Genomic DNA, 12077 nt, shown 5'->3' on the forward strand with positions numbered 1-12077 from the left:
TGGTATTTAGCAACCAATTTGCATGGCAGAATCTGTAAGGATGAGGTGCTATTTCAAAGCTGAAATGCCTTTGAGCATTGAGTAATTCTGAAATTATCCAAGAATATATGTGCCTTTTAAAAAGCATTTTGTTGTTCCCATTGCACTTACCACTGGTGTGTTGGAAGGCAAGCTATTTCACAATGTTTTTTTAGTTACTCAATGTCCTGAACTGATTGATGTAGAAACCCTAAACCAAACGGCAATGTGAGCAAAAGGGCAGCTTTGGTTATATCTCCACTTCTGCGCTCCATCGCTACACAAATTGTTGACTCCACAAACACACATAAACATATTACAAGTCCAGTGGAGTGATACATCTGCAACAATCATCTAATTTATTTTTAAAAAAATGTGAGCAAAGAAATTAAAAAGTGTATTTATGGAGACTCTCAAGAAAGAGTTGTCCCAGGACTCTGAGAGTAAATGGTCATCGTAACAAGTCCAAACCCTAGGATCGTAGGATGGTTTGAGTTGGACAGGTCCTCAAAGCCCACCCAGCCCCAACCCCTACCATGGGCTGTCTGCCCCCCCCCAGCTCAGGCTGCCCACGGCCCCACCCCACCTGGCCTTGGGCACCTCCAGGGATGGGGCACCCATAGCTCTGGGCAGCCTGTGTCAGTGCCTCACCTCCCTCTGAGTAAAGAACTGTCTAAGTGTGGTCCATCCATTGAATCCATTTCTTTCCAGCTTAGAGAAGGATGTCACATGGGACAGTGTCAAATGTCAACTTTGCACGAGTCTGGGTAGATATGTAATCTGTAGGGTGAGAACAGGAAACAAGAGCCCAGTTTTGAAATGTGAATCAAACTGTGTATTTCAAAGCCTAGCTGAGTCTCGAATGCCATCCTGCATGGCTTCCCTGGCATTCTTCTCAATTGCTGCTTTGCCTTTAAGATGAGATGTGCAACCTGTAGTATGGCTGGGTGGGAAACGGACAGCAGCAACCCCCACAGTGTTTTGGCCTTGAGTATCACCATTTAACTTCTATAATATTTTAATATTAAAGACAAGGAACACCTGTAAACTTTGTTTAAAAGTTGCACATTAGCTGGGACTTGAGTACTGTATGAATCCAATTTATTATTTTCTAATTGCTACCGTTAATTAGAATGGCAGGGTATAAAATTGCCTGAGTAGATTTATGAATAATGTATTACTTTTTTTAATTCACTTTTTTTTTTCAAACTGGAATTTGCAAAGTGAATGCAAACAGCTAATTAGAGAATGGTGCTAGTGCCAGCCGGAGCTTGATGGGGTTCTGAACGTACCTGCTTTCATGCCCTAAGTGCAGGACTGAGATTTGAGTAGGGATGTTGATCCTGCCTTACTGTGCTCCGTTGAGGTTATTAATCCTGTGCTCCTGCAGCACTTATCTGTGTGGTGCTCATGCTGTTGTGGCTGTGCTGGCTGCCCCATGCTTTCCCCGCAGCATGCGGGGGCAGCCGACCCCAAGCAGAGACTTAGGAAGCCACAAATAGAATCATTAAGGTTGGAAAAGACCTCTAAGATCATCTGGTCCAACCTAACACCAATATTGCCCACTAAACCGTGCCCCTCAGTGCTACATTTACGTGTTTCTTGAACACCTCCAGGGACGGTGACCCCACCACCTCCCTGGGCAGCCCATTCCAGTGCCCAAACACTTTTGGAGAAGAAGTTTTTCCTAATACCAACCCTGAACCTCCCCTGGTGCAACATGAGGCCATTCCCTCTCCTCCTATCACTGTCACCTGGGAGAAGAGGCAGACTCCCACCTCACCACAACCTCCTGTCAGACAGGTGTAGAGAGCACGTATTCCTTGGGAGGCCAGGAATAGTGCATAAGTGAAAGCTACTGCCTCCAAATGGTAAGAAACAAAAGTGAGTGCCATACCTATGTTTTTTTTTTTCACCTAAAACCACGCATATTTTAGTAAACCTCTAGAGAGCTCATTGCTATAGAAGAACCCAAACCCTTGCCACAACATTGTCTGGACCAGGTTTTCGCACGTATGTTGGCACAAAACTCTGTACTTAAGAACAGTTGTACTTGAAACAATCTTTGCATCTTTTATTACAGATCTTAGGACTTGTTTACTTAAGTCTCACCATATGGGAAAGTCAAAATACTGTGCACGTGTATTTACTGTGCACGTGTTATTACATTTGCTCCTTTAACTCCATTTCCCTTATGGCTTCACTAGCTGCAGTTCTGCTAGCAGTTTGTGGGTATTTTTCAGTATGATGCAGTATATTTGATCATCATTTTAAAAATTTATTTTAAAATAAAAATGTTCTAAGTGTCAACGTGCCGAACCCTATGTACTGGTGCAATTACATTTATATAGGATACGCAGTATGTTCTGGTATGCTTTGTGCTTTTTCTTTCTCAGGTAAAGTAGATCAGCTCCTTCAGCAGGTGGGAAATACAAGGGGACCAGAAGAGATACCAGGATTTTTCACAGACCCTGTGGTAGCCTCCAGATATTTCTAAATAGTGACATAAATATTTTACTGGAAATCCTTCAAGCTTTCTTTCAGAGAATATTTCTCCCGGCCAAAATACCTCAGATTAAAGGTGGAGGGATCCTGTCCTCTGTCTCTGTTGTAGCCTTGCACAGTGGTCCTGCAGTTATTTGCTGACCCTGCTGGTTAGAAACCCTGCACTGCTCAGGAATGGGGTGCTGCTTTGCAGCTGGCTTAGTCTTAGAATTTCTGCCTTAATTTTGATTGATTTTTTTTCCAAATATCTCCCCTTTTCCTCTCCAAAGTTACATTGCTGATCTAGAATAACTTGCTTTCTTAACTTTTCTTTTTTCCCTTCTGTACTCATTTCCATGCCTGTTGGATGCGTCCATTGACACAGGTCTGCCTTACAGCCCTCAGAACTGGTAAGACTCTTGACTGTTATAGCTCACTGTTACAGGCCGTGGCCTCCCTCCTTTGGTGCTGCATTGGCTTCTACCTTGCTCATCCTCCTCTGGTCTTCCTGAGCAGTATCTCCATCTCTGTTCTTTCACTGTCTCCTTTGCATCCCTCCTGAAGGCTCTCACTTACAGGAGTCTTGCAAGGTCAGCCACTATCAGCAGTACAAAGCTTCAACCTGAAAACTGAAAGAATCAGAAATAACAAAGCAGCTCTGGACAGGGCTTCCTTAAATTATCTCACCGTGCACAGGCGGCTGGTTGTGGTTGCTGTGTTTGGCTGCCCATCTCCTTGCTGGCAGTGACCGCTGCTCTCCACAAACACTGGATTTTAGCACCCAAGAGGCTGTGCTTGTCTTGATGGCTCACATATATCAGAATCCTAAAGATCAGCTCTCTGTGACAGGGAATTTGCACTTCTCTTCCTTAGAACTCTTTTCGCAGTACAGTAGGTAATAACAGTAGAGGTAGATATCGAAGTCTGGCTTTGTCATTTCTCTTAAGGCTAGAATGAAAATAATGAGGCATAATTTTGTTTCTTAACGTGTGAATAGGGAATATTTTATAATAGTATGTGATTAATTTATTTAAAGAAGATGAAATAGATTAATTTAACATACACAATGCTTCTTTCCCCAGATGGTCATTTAACCAGATAGATATGCAAACCAACAATTAGAGCATCATTTCCACTGTTTATAGTAATGTTCTCTTGTGCACTGAACCTTGGCCTGGTTAGCCAAACGCTGGTTTGTGCAACAGCTGAGCACACAAAACAAAGCTTTTAGCAGTGTCATGGAATGATAAAGCACCATCAGTGAAAGCTTGGTCTCCTCTAGCCAAAAGGAATTTTGCCCAAAGCATTTTGATTTGGACCAAAATTTCTAACAAACTGGTGTTCATCACTTCCATGATCTTTTCTTACTGGCTCTTAAATAGTGTCTAGAGGATGGTGTTAAAATGTTGTGTGGTTTGTTCTGGCTTGGTTCTTGAGTGGCATGTAGCTAAATGATCTTGTGCAGTCTTTGCTATTATTTAATTCTTTAGTTTTCTCAACTATTAATGTGACCTTGGTTTAATTACTAAGTCTTGCGCTTTTGCTCTTGATAGTTTAGGGAAAAAATGCTATTTGGACACGAGATGGCCCTTTCTTTGCTTCAAGGTGCCAGTAGAAATGTTCTTCCTACTGCTCCTATTGGTTTGCTGACACTGTCCTGTCCTGCAGAAGCCCATCCTCCCTGCATTACCTGTGGGGCAGCTTGCACGCAGTGAGGCTGCAGTGCCCATCCCAGTCCCATGGGATCAGTGCCACACTGCTCCAATGCCGGTGATCTTCCACAGCTCAGCTGAGCTATCTGTTGGCAAAGGCCTGCATAGGAATTCACATTTTCAGAGGGACGTTTATTTTCCTGTAAAGTCTGAATGCACTTTATTGGCAACAGATGGGGCCTCAGCTCATCAGAGGCAATCTTGGCATTGACTGAACTTCCACGGTCACGTTGTGGCTGTTGAAAAGTTTTCAGAGAAGCTGCTCGATGTTTTCTCAGTAGCTGTTTTGAATTCCGTGGTAAATAATGAGCAGAGGTCTGCTGTGCTGCCATTTTTTCATGGGGTTTTAAACGGTTTCTGTGCTAAGATGAATTTTAATAATTTCTGCAGTATGCCATTAGTCAAAATGAAGCAGAAAAAAAGCAGTTATTGAACTAGACTGCTGTGATTGGAATCTATAGCTGATATATTAAAGCCCTGCTGTCATGCTTAATAATTGACTCAACCCGCTGGCAATTCTGGAAAAGAAAATGAGCATTAATAATGAGTTAACTGATCATTATTTCTTTCCCCCCCTTACTATTAGAACAATATCCTGTAGTAAATCAAGTAAAAAATACAATAATTTTATATCATGCATACTTTCTGCTTTTTCCTATGCTTTTCTACCTCTTCTATTCCCAACGCTACTGTTATGCAATTACTGCTCTTTTCAAAACCTCCATTTGTTGCTTTGGTGTGCATAGGCATGAAGAGAGCCTTTAAGGGATGCAAATATTATTTAAAACAGCTTTGTTTCACCTGAATCCAGGAGGAATGATCTACATTCAGACAGGCACGTGCCTAATTGAAAGCACTTTCTGTGCTTTCAGGGTCTTCTAATTCCCCTGGCTGCTTTGGCAAAAAGATGGTGATAACAGAAACACCCAAGTCAAGTGGCAGGAGTATTGCAGCAGATGAGCCTCTCTCTTTTGAAGCTCCCAGCAATTGAATGGATAGGCTTTGGTTAAATATCACCTCTAGTTGCACTTCCGTTGGTGCTCCCTCCAAGGAGCCATTTTAGTTTGGACCTTATCTCCTCCATCTCTGCAATCTATGCCAAACTCATCTTGCAGTCCTTGCAAGAAAATGCCATTTTTGCCCTGAACTTACTAATATTTTTGAGAATCTGAGGTATGATGGAAATATTGCCCAAATTCAGAGTATTATCTCCAGCTGATGGCTCCCCAGCTCATGCCTGGAGTGAGGAAGGCTGGCAGCTCATGGCAGGGAGAGCTGCCCTCTGCATCAAGCAGAGCCCAGCCAGGGCCTGGAGTAAACCAGATTCCTTTGTGCATTTACCTCTTCTGTTTGGTTTGGCTTTTATTCGAGGAGAAGACTGAACTGCTCAAACAGAAACCTGGGCTTAGTGACGTCAGTAAGAGCTTATCAAACACTGTGTGATGCCCACAGCTGATGGTTTGTCCCCAGCAGATTGATCTTTTTTTGATGTTATTCATAATTAAGATGCTGAATGTATAGATACACCTGTGTTTGAGGAATGACTGAGCCTCAAAACCATGCTTGTTATTTATGTCCTACAAAATGTGGTGTGCGTTTGGGTAACGGTGGTCACTGGGTAAAATTTGCCTTCATTATTTCCTCATCTTCTCCGCCAGCCCCAGCTGTGCCCTGTGAGGGATGTGGGGTGGGACCAGCTCTCCATGGTGTTTACTGCTGCAGTCCTTGCTCGGACTGATGATTTTGAGTATGGTACATAGTGGGGATAGAAGTGGGACTTGTAAACAGAATTTTCTCCGTGACAGAGCAATTGTTCTAGGGGTTTATTTTAAAAAGCTATTTATGACGTGCACTAAAAATACCATGGTTTGAAGGGTTTTAGTACGAGGACTGCTCTGAAAATAATGCCTCCCATTTTATTATGTTGGCCCACAACACCAGAGGCAGATGTTGGTGGTATAGCAGTGGAAGTTTAACCTTCCCACCAATTTTCCATTACATTTTGTTGCTGACACAATGGCATCTGACAGGGAAGTGCAGGTGAGGGAAAGGGGTGGAACTGAAATGGCACCCACTGACATTCATTGATGCTTGTTGAATGTTTATGGAGACCGGAGAATGGATGTGAGCACAGTGAGGCAGTGGGCAGTGTTTCACTGGTAGCAACAGTGACAGTGGGTCACTTCCACTGGTGCAGGTAGTTACAAGCACGGCATACGGGCTTTTCTTCATTGCTGACAAAAATGCAAAGCTAGTGGTGGTGGCAATATTGAAAAATAGTGTTTTGTAGCCAGGAAAACACACTGAAAAGCATTTGGTTGTTGTTAATAGTCTCACATGGGATGCTCTGAGCCCCTTGGCCATGAGCACAGACCTCGTCCTTCCAAGGAGCTGGCTTTGGCCATGCCATGATGGTGGAGCTGTTGGGCTCAGTCTCTCACCAGTCAAGGTCCTGAGAACCCTTCCCTGCCACTTCCAGATCTCCTGTGCAGGGACATGCTGGGGAAGCTATGCAGAAATGCAGTGCAGGGTTTGCAGTTCCAGGAGGGACAAGCTGGGTGTGCTCCCAGAGCCACAGGCTGCTCTGCAGCCATCAGCAAAGGGAGCGAGTTCATCAGTTTTCTGAAGGGCACTGAGCTTTAGCTCAGTTTCAGATTTTTCCAAGGAAATCTCTCTCTGTGAGAGACTGCCCTGGGGCCAGCTTCCTGTTAGCACAAGGGCAACAGGAAAATGTCTTCCAGCGCTCACCTTCCGTGCCTGTGATAAATGGAGTGATGAAATCCAAGAAAAGCCCCTATGGAAGTCATTGTCCTGCAGTTTGAGAAAGGAAGGACGAAAGAACTCCCTGAGCTTACTGACTGGTTATAGGGCTGACAGAAGAATGTGAAGATTGACGTGGGGGATGTGCAGGAATGTGAAGAATATATCAAGGTATCTTTAGAAGGACTGGAATAAATGTGACTTTTCTGTACAACTCCCTTTATAGTGAAGCTAGCTATGTTAATATCCCTAACAGTTTGAAGCAAGTAAATGACTCAGTGCATTGGAGGATATTTACTCACTAAAGTTTCTTTAGATAAATCCCCCCTGATACTATGTTATCTGACACTTCTTACTTTTCTATATTTAACAGGATCCAAAGTACAAGCCTTTACTCCGGGAACCATTGCCAAGGAGATGATTATTCATTAACGGTGGGTAAGGAAAAATGGGCTTAGAAAAATCTCACATCTCTGGGGGGAGTCTCTACGTTAATTTACTGTCAAACTCCTCTTGGTATTCTGTGTAAGCATTACTCCAAATTAATAATGCAAAATAACTAGAAAGTAGCAGAAACCCCAAGGAGAACATTGCATTTTTTTAGCTGGAATGAGCTTAATTGATATTGTTTGATGCATCCATTGCCCCTGAAATCTGCTGAACTATTTCTGGCACAGGTACCTGAATAATTGCTGCACTGTGCACTTTATATAAAAACTATAGCTAAAGGACATTTTATCTCTCAATTAGAATTGGTGGAATAGCAATTGCAAATAGGATGTTTGATTAATTTTCACTATCATTACTGAATATGTTTCTTATGAATAAATGCCTTCATTAATAAATCAGTTTTGTCTAATATAAATACATTTTTTGGGATACTTCCACCAGTCACTGAAGTAATTGTTCTTGAATATTTCTGTTCCTTAAGCCAGCTGTATTCTATTAAGAAAGATATGAAACATAGTTCAGGGAAAGTCTGTATATTTTTAAAGCCCGCAGGGAATACTTCTCTCATATCAAATTTTTTTCTATAGATATAATCTTTAACCTGGAAGCCCTGTGCTCTGAGCACAGTCTGTGAAGCAACAAGGCCCTGGGGACAACCACACGTGTGTTTGAATCCCAGTGCTGCAGGGAGGTGAGGGGTGCTGACACCAGGCTTTGAATGGGCTGAGTGGTTTAAAGTAAGTATTCGGATCTGCAGAGCCATGTAAAAGTGCCTTCAAGTGTAGCAGAACTTGAACACATCCCTTTCTGCGGGGAGATCCTGGGAACCTGGGCTATGCAGAAATGCAGAAGGGCTGGTGCTGTGGTCCTTTGCCCATCCCAGGGCTAGATTTCATCTTTCTCTTATATTCATATTCATGGAAGTAACTGTACAAATTAATGACTGTTTAGCAATAAGGGTTGAAAGCAATGCCTCCTCATAGCTTAAAAGTCTTGGAAGAATGACTCATTCTGGAAGGAGACTGACAGTATTCGTCTAAGCACAGACACACATTGTAGCCTTTTCCCACAATTAAGCAGGTTCACATTTGAACATTTGGCATGGTCTCCTCTAAATTTTTCACTTACTTCTTAGAAAAAGGAACCAGTATAGTTTTGATATTTTTGAACAGTAGCAATCCTCTTTTCATGTCAAGAATCTGCTCTTTTTATTCCTGTGACTAATTGTTCGTCGACTCCTTGTTGACAAATGCCGGTTAGTGTGGTTGGTGGGAGGAATTCAAGAAAACTATGAATTATGGCTTGTCTCTTGTTGGCTCTTCACTCTGCAGTCCATCTGGTAGACAAAATTCCTTAGTGCAGTGTGCTGAGGGATGAGAATGCCTTTGTCCTGGGCAGCACCACAACCACTTCAAGGCATGCGCATGGCATGTGGGGCTCCCTGCTCCAAGCTGCTGCAGACACCACAGGAGAGAAGGACTGAAGACCATTTGTAGAACAAAAGCATTTGCCTGCACCGTAATCTGAATTCAGTCTAACTAGGTAATTTGTTTGGAGGTGACTGGAAAGAAGTAATAACGCTCCTAAAGATACTAAGCCTCATGTCCTGTACCTGGGACATACCCTTGATTATCAGGAGTGTGGCAAGCTGAGCTTGGCATGTTTCTGTATGCTTTGCCTGTTCTCCTACCACTGGAAAAAACCTGCAAAGGCCTTCTAATAGTTGTTACAAACACCTCAACAACAACTGCTCTCTGTGCACTGGTAAAATGTGTTCCTGTTGATACCATCTGTTTCACTGGGAGTTGCTTGGAATGAACCTTGCCTTCCAGTTTGTCTTCACAAAACTAATTGATAGAAAAAGTCTGGTTGTGGACTATTTTTTTTTAAGGATGGTCAGGCTCTCTAAAGAAATGTGCTTGTGCTGCCTTGCAAAGGCAGGACAGTGCTGCGATGAGAAGGGACATGAGCGGGAGCGCCTGTCACCCTGCAGCCATGCACTCCAAAAGGCATGGGGGTTGTGGGGCCGCAGGAGGAAAACTAAAAGAATTGAAGACAAAAAAAGGCTCAAATCTCTCTTGTCTACTAATGCCTGTCTTGGGACCTCTAATGGCTATATGGGGTGTTAGTTTCATGGACTTCCAACTTCATACCACAAAATTGAAGTAGAGGCCTTGAAGGCATTTCATGAGCTACTAACTCAAAAGAAAGTATATAATTTTTTTTTTAATCATAAAGGTTTTTCTTTCATATATTTCTCATCCCCTAGGTACAATATATTTAATATAATACTAGGCAAGAACATGCAGTATTGCCCAAAGGTGGTGGTTGGTGCTGAATACTGTCCTGTGTTCTGGCAGACCTTTTATGTCCCCAGGCATGTGCAGGTCAGGCTGGTATCCTTGTACATGATGTGCTCTGAAAAACTGTTGTGCTGTGCTTTTGGCACATGTAGTAACACTGTGCATTATTTATTAGTGTATTTTTTACATAATTATGTTCTGTGTAGTATTTTGCTATTTCCCATTTGGATTACTTTAATCGTTCAAAATACCATTTCATAAACAGACATTATTTCTAATTATGTGTTCATCTTGGGTCATTGTTTCTTTTTGACCTCTATCTGAATTGATGCATCAGTGAAAAGAGCAGCCAACCACCTAGAAAGAGCAAATAGGTAGGCCTGCCTGCCTCAGTGAAGATATATTTACCAGATGTCTCATGAGGAACTCGGGATATGTGATTATTAATTAAATTTTTTGTTTCTTTTTCCCCTCACTTTTTATAAGTGAAAATAGAAGCGTTTTTCCCAGGTTTACCAAATTAGAATCAAAACTTCAGCTCTGAATACTGGGAGAAAGGAAACCCCATTCTGTCATCACTGAAGGTGTGATTGCTGTGTGAAGAGCCCTGTAATCCAGGAACAACTTGTGAATGTGGGAGAGGAAAGAACCACCCAACCACCCATGCTGTACTTACATGACATTTCTTCGAGAAGTGAAAGATATTAAGAAGAAATATCTACTGAATAAAGAAATAAATTGTATGGAATGCAGCAAAGCTTCATAGCTCACCCTTTTCAAGGGGCGGGGAGGATTAGGAAGCAACGCTTCTGCAGCACCCAAACTGTTCCGCATGCTTTGATTTAAATCTTCTGGAAAGAGAACGGGCAAAAAAAAAAAAAATCTGCAAGATATTGTGGGTTAGGCTGTCCCTGCTCTGATAATAGTACTGTGGCACAGAGCTTTCAACGTCAATCCTGCCTTCTCTTCATCCCTTGTCTGGAGGATTCGCACTGGCCTGTGCTCCTCAGGAGCTTGGAGGGGGGATTTCAGACAAGTGCTGTCCTTATGCTGCCGTCCACAGTGGTTTTTTGGGTAACATCTAAAAGAGGACCTTGCTGACATGTTAACTTGATGAAAACCCTGAGACGAGTTTCCCAGGCAACAAGAAAATGGTTGTGCTGATTTCCACTCACTAAAGGCAAACCAGTTATTTAATGGATGACTAAAATGGAACAAATATTTTAAATTCTTAAATACCACTGAGAAGAAACTAATTATGTAAAGTAAAAAGGCAAATTAGCATAAAATTTAGAAAAGAGGATATTTACATTTTGTATCAGAAACATAGTTGCAGGCCGGCATATAGGGCTGTGACTAAAACTGATCACGAGTCAGCACTTCCACTGCAGGGGAAGCTGCAGAGCTTGAAATTCTGTTGTAGTGCAATTAACAGATATTTTTTTTTTTTCTATTTCTGCGTTGGCAGGAAAATACCAGAGACACTCAACTCATTTCATTTTGAAAACTGTGAAGGAAGATGGTAGTTGTAGGTACCAGGATTGGGCTCTCATTGAAATACAGTCCCAGCGTTTTTTGGCTGGGGGTTTCCCACTTGTCCTGCAATGCCTGTGGAAACCAGGGCACAGGGGCAATGTAAAGTTGGAGCTGGAGATGCTGGGGGCTGCTGCTGCCTCTGCTCAGGATCAGCCCACAGCACATGGCTGCCTCAGCGCCGCGGGCCCAGGAAGCCCCAGATGCAAATGTGTCTGTGTTGCACAGCTTGGATTCTGGGCACTCAGAGAAGCCTGCAGTCCCCCAGCTTTGCAGGTGAACTGGTGGCAAGACTGAGTTTGGACTGCAGTTCATCCAAGGTTCATCAAACCAGGTGCATTTTTGCAAAGTGGATTGATTTCGACAGATAAACCGCTTCTGGACTAAAAAAGAAAAACAAGATAAAGAAATTGCTGGAGAACTCTCAGCTGGGTCCTTGCCTGTGGTTTTATTTGCTGAAAACAGAGGAGACTGAAAGAGTTCAGATCACCAACACAGAGAATGTGTTGACTGAAGAGACATCGGTGGACTAACATCAAGATATTTCAACCAGTCTCCAGAAGCAGATGTACATATCTTTCACTAAGGCCTGCTGGTGTCACCATTCAAGCTATTTATGCAGCCCATCCATTCCTTCCACAGCACAGTGCTGCACTGCCCCATGCCTACAACATGGCGGAAGTGCCTGCCCTGCACCCACAACATGGCGGCAGCAGTTTCCCTGCACCCACAGCATGGCGGCAGTGGCTGCCCTGCACCCATAACATGGCAACAGTGACTGCCCTGCACCCACAGCATGGCGGCCGTGGCTGTCCTG

The 12077-nt window shown here is 43.0% G+C and overlaps 1 long non-coding RNA gene across 1 annotated transcript; it reads left to right on the forward strand.

Annotated features, from left to right (window-relative positions):
* On the forward strand, positions 1823–12071 carry LOC110405069. The gene is made up of 4 exons (XR_002442670.1): positions 1823–2912; positions 7348–7408; positions 8012–8161; positions 10214–12071. It is a non-coding gene; the product is annotated as an uncharacterized LOC110405069 (long non-coding RNA).

The sequence above is a fragment of the Numida meleagris genome, chromosome 11, assembly GCF_002078875.1.
Source record: "Numida meleagris isolate 19003 breed g44 Domestic line chromosome 11, NumMel1.0, whole genome shotgun sequence".
Classification (NCBI taxonomy): Eukaryota; Metazoa; Chordata; class Aves; order Galliformes; family Numididae; genus Numida; species Numida meleagris.